The sequence below is a fragment of the Epinephelus fuscoguttatus genome, linkage group LG7, assembly GCF_011397635.1.
Source record: "Epinephelus fuscoguttatus linkage group LG7, E.fuscoguttatus.final_Chr_v1".
NCBI lineage: Eukaryota > Metazoa > Chordata > Actinopteri > Perciformes > Serranidae > Epinephelus > Epinephelus fuscoguttatus.
Window position 1 is genome coordinate 42,510,076 of NC_064758.1, and position 7,972 is coordinate 42,518,047.

Consider the following 7,972-nt stretch of genomic DNA (forward strand, 5'->3'; position numbering starts at 1 on the left):
ACAGCAGTCCACAAACCAATGGGTGATGCACCGTGGTCCATTATTTTTACAGGTTTTTATATATGAAAGCCATTTCTGCCAGTATGATGAAAAAAACAAAGAGTCTGTAAGCCATGAGAAACTTTCTCGAAATAATAAACGGTACTAGGCCTTCATTTTTAAAGGTTTCTCATAATTTTGAGATACTAAGTCATTATTTTGGGAAAGTTTTTCATTATTTTGAGAATTTTGCGAAATCTCGAAATCCAGAAAGGAAAAGTCTCAATGGAAAATAGAAAATGTAATAATGTGTGGACAGATTTGTATGCTTTTACTGCCGTGCTTCAAAGTCTAAGTACGAAATAATCATCAGTAGCTCGGCCAACTTGTTATATGCTATATTATATGCTTTGTGTGACTTATTTTTAATAAGAGGCAAAGTTAGACTTAATAGGCTGTTTCTTTATTTATAAGTCTCAAACAAAAGAATTGATATGTTTAATTCAAATGTCTCTCGAGTAATATAAGTGACCAGTCGTCAGTCGTGACACTTTATGAAGCACAGCAGCAAAAGGAAACTTTTTTCAGCCCGAGGCTTTCAAGTATGTTTTGCGTCTCCTGAAAGAGTGGTTGTTGGGGTTTTTTAGCCAAAAATGGCTCTTTTGACAGTGAAGGTTGCCGACCCCTGTTCTAAGTCGTCATTATTTTAGTTTCCCATTTTGAAAAACATATTGTTTTGAGACATTAACTCATTATTTTGAGATACTAGCTTACTGTCTTGACAATGTTTCTTACTATTTTAGGATATTAACTTATTATTTTGAGATATTATTTCATTAGTATGAGATACTAATTCATTATTTTCGAGAAAGTTCCTCTTTTTAATGCCTCTCTTTTTTTCATTACTGGCAGAAATGGGCCTCATAGACTTATTTATTCTTTATTACTGCCACTTTTACTTTAAAAATCAGATTATTTCTACCACCACAAGGTTGTTTTGATGCATGCTGCATGTCTTGAAAGTAATGGCAAGCAGAAGAAAGTGTTTTCTGCTGCTGAACCAGCATCTCTGCGTGCGTTCATCCCACTGGAGGAAGACTATATCTGAGGAAGTATTAGATTATCTGATGCTGTCAGCCCAACAAAAACATGACGGCCGAATAACAGCCTATTTAAAAAGTGTGTCTGGATGCCTGGAGCTGCCTTGAGACATTTAAAATCAGGGCAACAGTTATTTGGAAAAATAGATAACAGGTTGTTGCATACACACAGATGCCAATTTATTAAGAACACATCAAACGAATGCAGTGTAACACAACAGTCCTGTAATAAATCCTTCATAAAGAGAAGTGTTTCTGTAATATAGTTAACCTACACTGACATAAATGGGCTGACCAAAATAGTAGGAACACCTGTCAGTATGGTGCAATACAACTGCAGCCTCCAAAATATCATAGAGTTGTATCAACACTTCTCTAAAACTGAATATTGTAATCTGCATGAAGTAGGATTGATTACAGGACTGCATAAATTGAGCTTCTGAACGCCATAAAATATGTATATACTGCAAAAGACCAAACACGCAATTTTCAGCAGAGTCAGTGTTCTATCATGTTACAGGAATGAAATCTGTGCAGTCATTTAGTGAAACAGGACACATATTTAGACCTTTGAACACCTAAAAAAAGGGCCATAAATCCATCATAATATTGTGTTAATAATCGCCTTCATAGTATGTCATTTTCAGGAAGTTATCCATACAATATCATATTGTGAAGAGCTCTAGATACCAAATACAGTTTGCTTCTAACAGCCTGAAGCTGCACATCTTAGCCATGGATACCCTTTATTTAGTGCTCTGTGTTCCGTGATGTGAATGAGTGATGTTTCTGTGTCTCTTTCAGACCGCCACAATCCTCTCTGTATTTCCTCAAGCATATAATTTATCATCATCATGAGCAAGATCAGACTTATAGCTCTTGTGGTGTCCCATTATCAGTGTCTGTAACCCCAGACTTCACTTCACAAACAGCTCTTCCCCTCAGGAAATCTTGTATCTAGTTAAACATCCTGCCATGTGTAACCTTTACAGCGCACACTGTATTTAACACATCCTTCCCTCCATCACATGTTGTGTATTCAGACAGACTGATCACTGGGCCCCCGTTAAATGGTAATATTTTAAACTTCCCATGTCTGACACTAAAATTTACTTCATGGAATCAGTCAGAATCGAGTCTGAACACGCTCTAACAGACTGTACCTGGAAAAAGCACTGGCTCTAGATGTGTCTGCTTGAATCCAGTGCTGATATAAAATACCATTCAAAAGCTCAGAGACAGCTGTTGTATCATTTTTTTATTCAAAAAAAAAATCACTTTTGTTCTTCAACAATAACTATTTTAACAGACTTTTTTTAAAAATATAAATATAATTTAGACATCAAATATATTATTTACATTTGAAATAATTTTGGCCACAAAAGGAGATTGATTCAAACTTCCATTTAGCAGATGTCCCCACGGTGTTACGTTACAGGTGAGAATACTGTGAGAACTTAGATGCTGAATTTGTTTACTGGTCCAGAAAAGCATCACTGACCCTCAAATATTATTGAACCATAACGATGCAACTCAACTCTAAATATTAAGTTAGTCCGTTGGGCCCTCTGCAGTCTAGTTCTCATTCAGAAAGGTTCAAATATCACCGCTTTGTCAGTCAGTAAATTGAACATCAGGCACCAACGCCATAAGCCACCTTTCGGAGCAGTATGATACACCGCCAGGCATCATCAGTTCGTAACGCGGCCATATGGATGATTTTGCATGTTATGATACACTGACAGTAGGCCGGATGACACCTGTCGAAGCAGTATGATATGCTGCTAGAAAGCATCAGCTTGAAATGCTACTGGCAATGACGTAATATAAGGAGCTGAAAAGTCCGTATAGGGGGGAGTGGTGGTGGATGGATCAACACACCCTGGACTTTCACCTGGGAACCTGGTGTTTGCTTCTAGTGTAGAGCCAAACCATGATCTTTTTTTTCGAAACCTGTGCTTTTGTTTGCATACCAGCGTTGGTTGTGGTGTCAACAGCAGACCCAGAAGGATATCTAGCGCGTAATATGTTGACAGGAAAGTCCACTGACAAAGCGGCAATATGTGACAACTTGGGATGAGAACGTGTTGGGTTAGACGGGGAGAGGAGACGAGATACTTGAAAATCTCGCGATAAGCTCCCACCTGGCACCTGCAAGTGACCCCTGCATCCATGGTGACTCCTGCTCATGGATGTATTTTGCATCCGTGCTCCTGCTCCTAGACAATTTCAACTACGGGATCAATAAGGGTAAGGCACGTAATTAGTTACACACAGGGTGTGACAATCTAGCTATGTTTTCAACTGCTTTCTTCTAGTGTAGGCCTATCGCTCAATGTAACAGGTTAGGTTAGTAACAGGTTGTAACAATGTTCGCTGACAAACGTGTATGGGCAATTTTACAACCTGTTACTAACCTAACCTCTTACAGGTTAGCCATAGGCCCACACTAGAAGGATGCAGTCAAAAACATAGCTAGATTATCATACCCTGTGTGTAACTAATTATGTGCCTTACCCTTACTGATCAAAAAAAAATTACCACAAAAAAAACAGGAAAATATTACTCAGAAAAACAGGGAAAAAAATAACTCAGAAAAACAGAAAATATTACTCAGAAAAACAGGGCTTTTTTATTTGTCAAGGGAATGCAATGCGCTTCCGTAAATTCTAGATTGCTATAGGCATTATTGTCCTCTAACACTGAAACAGGAGCCTGTTCATATTTAATCTGCACACATTTTGATTTAACGATTTATCAAGTTCATTTATCAATGACTGCTAATTTCTTCTTTTCTCATTTAACTGTTGCTCAGAAAGATCTTTGAGACATTTCAGTCGTCAGTCTGGTTGAACCATTGTACATTCTTTCATACAAAATAACATCTATTTCTAAAGAGGTTTTTCCACAGCCTAAAGTAACAAAGTCCATTCAGACATATAGAGTAGTCCTCTCACACATCTTATTGGATCCAATCAAGCTTTTGTGGCGGGAGATTACAAACTTTACAATCTGTCACTGGCTACTTATCTCTGTGCCTCTGTGTTTCCTCCTACATTTTCCTGTGAGCTAACCTCACCAGTGCCTCTGCATTTAACATTCCCCCTGTTCTTTTTTTCCTGCAACGCAGCAGTTTTATCTGCAAGAATGCACTTGTATACGCAGTGCCTAATATACGTCGGAATTCAGGATTCCCTGCTTCCTGTTTAAAAGCACGAATCATCTCTTTCATTCAGACTTTGTTGTTTGAAGGTGTGAAACACACTCTCAGTGTGTTGTGTTTGTCTCAATGTTTCTTTGCATAAAGGGTATGTGACTTATTTAAGATAAATAGAATGAGTTTTTTAATCTGTGTAAAAGATCCTGGTTCTCATGAGGAACACTTCAGGCGTCCGTGATAGCTTGAACACCCATTTCCTCATCCGGCTATAAACCAACACAACATTGTGTTGTCTTCCTGAAACACATCCCCAAGCCTTCTACCATTTCAGAGGTGAACATGACATTCCCATATGTAAGACCTCCCTGGCCCGTGTGTCTCAGACACCAAAAGTTTTGTCACTTGTCTGATATTTCTTAAAGAAGCACACAGAGAAACTTAGAACACATTTAATTTAGTTTTTCTATGACCACGTCTTGATGCCCCTGTAATGTTTTCCCTTTTTATATGCAGGTTATTTTTAAACTTGGGAAAGCCCACTAAAAAAAAAGACAATAGTGTCCTTTCCCATTGTCAGTAGCCAGGCAAGCATGCCTGTCTGTTTTGTTTTGTTTTTTGCTTTTTTTACTGGTGTGTCTTGCTCAGTGTCATGGATGCATCACAAATCAATCTGACTCTAGATCGGGCTGTTTGCGTTTTTACAATTTTTCGTGCCATAAATAGAAGCCAATCTGCAATGAGTAGCAGAGGAGAAACACTGATTTGTAATGTGAAACTGCTTATTCTGTGTTTAAACTAGTTTCATAGGGTCCGTTTGTTTTGGAGAGGAAGAGACCTCTGTGGATAATTCAGCTCTCAGTTAAAACCTCCTGAACAATGAATACTGAAGGAACACTAACCCTGAGAAGTTTCATCTGGTTGCAATGTGCAGTCCTCACCACTAGATGCCACTAAATCTCCCTAAATCTCACACTGAACCTTTCAAACTCAGTGCAGACTAATTTAGAATGATTTCTGAGCACTGCTTGGACAAATACAGACAGTATTCTAGGCAGTGATGCACTGCAACAGAGGCGGAAATTATCATGTCCACCTTGGTGTCATGTTCCCACCAGCGGAAGGGAAACTGTTTTTGTCAGTTGAGTTTTAAGGCACATTCACACCAGGATAGTCCTGGGGGGCTCGGTTCGATTGGGAGGGGAATGCCGGAAAATTTCACACATTTGGTTTGGTTCACTTTCACACTGCACGTTTTAAAGCGGACCAAACCTCCTGGACAACATCACGCAGTTACAACAGCTGCTTGTTTGTATTGCCCGAAAAAAACACTGACCAGGAAGAAAATATGCAGGAGGAAGAAGAAAACCTGGCTCATCGATTGGCCAGGACTGAAAACGGAAATCCATCGTGGGTAGCCACAAGCAACTGTGATATATAGTCCTCTGACCATATATCAACAAGCACCTGCACCTCCTCACTACTCCACGTCTGACATTTTCCAACTTTTTCTTTTTTTTACTTCTGCCTCTCGCAGTTCACGTTGTTGGCTTTGTTTTTTTTTCTACCCAAAATACACTGCGCTCTATGTTGCTGTCTCTCCTTGGTTCGCTTCCTGTCTTTGGTTCGCTGGACAGTCCGTTTGCATTTTCCACTGTAAGCGAACCGCACTAGGGTTCACTTGAAAGTGAACCGAGACCCCCAGTTTTCAAGCGGTCCAGGGTTCGCTTGTTTGGTCCGCACCAGAGTTTGAACGAGCGTTCACACCACTCCAAACAAACCAAACTATCCATAGAAGCGGACCAGGGTTCCTTTAAAGCGGACCAAATAGCACCAGTGTGAATACATCCTTACTATCAATTTGCTGAGAGCAAGTATGCCTAATTTCTCCCTGTTATTTCTACCAAGACTCTGTCAGCTCTGGCAGTTTGGGATCACTCTGTAGTGTGTCTGCTTGTTTTTAATCTTAAGTAATAATTGAAATTCTGATGTCCTCACCTTTGCTCCCAACACTGTTTGCAAATCGACCTACCTATTTTGGATTTTATTCTGTCCTCTTTATTTTTGCTCGTCAAAATGAAGCAGAATTTAACCAAAGAGGGGACTTTTTTGTGGACGGACTTTGCCCATCACCACCATCAGCCCCCTCTATATTACTCAGCTAGATGAACATTGGCTCATCAGCTACACAACTTGTTCTGATACTGCAACCTCTTACTGAGCAAATATCCCCCTTCTCAAAAAGTCTTCCTTCTGTTCAGTTATTTTTTCTGTACGAGACTTTAAGCAGACGAAAGTAACTAAACTCCTGGTTTCTCTCAGACTGAGGGATTCCCCCCGTTGTCTAATTTTTATCTTTACCTGTACAGTCTTTCACTTTCTCCTGGAGTCTGGCTTCGCCCCCTCTCCCTCCTCCTCCTCCTCCTTCCTCTCATCGTGTGACCCAACATGTTGCTGCGTGTTCTCATCCACACAGGAAAAGTGTAAAGCTCTCTTATGTTTTTCTCAATTGTGTTTTTATCTCTGTTGAATTTCAGTTTAATGTAAAAAAAAAAAAAAAGTAAAGAAATAATCAAACAGATATAAAATCATTAAGTGTATCTGTAACTTTTAAAGGACCAAAGTTTGCTGTGTTGTGAGCATTTGTCTTCTGATTTGACATATTTTATTACAAATACAGACAAAGAAATAATATTCCCTTAGAACATTTTATGTTTGACAATAATTCAGAGTACTCAGTCAGTAGACAGTGTCATTGGTTCAACCCTGGATGGAAAAAGAGAATATAACTATAGCGTCATCATCAAGTCAAAATTTTAATCTTGAATACTTTGGTTAGCGACCAATTACCGTAGACTGTATAAAATAATGGATGTAGCCACTATGATGTCACCTATTGGTTTGTGGACTCACGTTTGGCATTTTGGCCATTGCCATCTTGGATTTTTGGAGCCAGAAGTGACCATATTTGGACAGGAGGGTGGAGCTAACCCTTACACTAGCTGCTATCTTGGTTAGCATGGTGCATTTGCAGGTATGTCCACTTGTGATAATGCTAATGCTAATTTTTGCTTGCAAAAAAACAGCCTTAAAACCATCAAAACAATATGTACTTGATGAAAAAGGAGTGGATATCAATTGTAACCCTTCCTATTAAATACCAAAGCCAGGTGTTGGGTCTTGGTGGTGTTTTTTTTTTGACCAATGGGAGAGGGGCTTAAGATAGGGACCATGGTAAATATTTTATCTGCTAAACATCAGTGTGTCAACATCATCGTCAGCATGTTAGCATGTCCACATTAGCTCAAAGTGCTGCTACTCCTGTACTAGAGAAGCTAGCCTGGCTGTATGAGAATGTTTTTATCTTGTTTTCAGTGGCTGCACCCCAAACTGATAACAGAATGGTCCCATGTGGGATCGGTAACACTGAATTGTTTGAAAGCTTTCAATGTACCCTTGAGCCAAGAACAGAACGTCTGGGTGCTCCTGTTAGTGTCCTGCAGCTGACTTAAGACAGGTTTGACCAGTCAGAGAGAGTGGAGCAAAACATTGATGAAAAACAGCAAGCATGCACAGTTTCTTAGAAAGAAAAATACAAAGTTATTCGACAAATGAGCTGCTCCTCCTCTGTTTTTCTTTTTCATTTAGTTAGCCAGGCAGACACAGAGCCAGCAATATCGTTTAATGATTAGTGATTCTAGCTTGGAACCAGAAAACCCTCTCAAATGAAATAAAT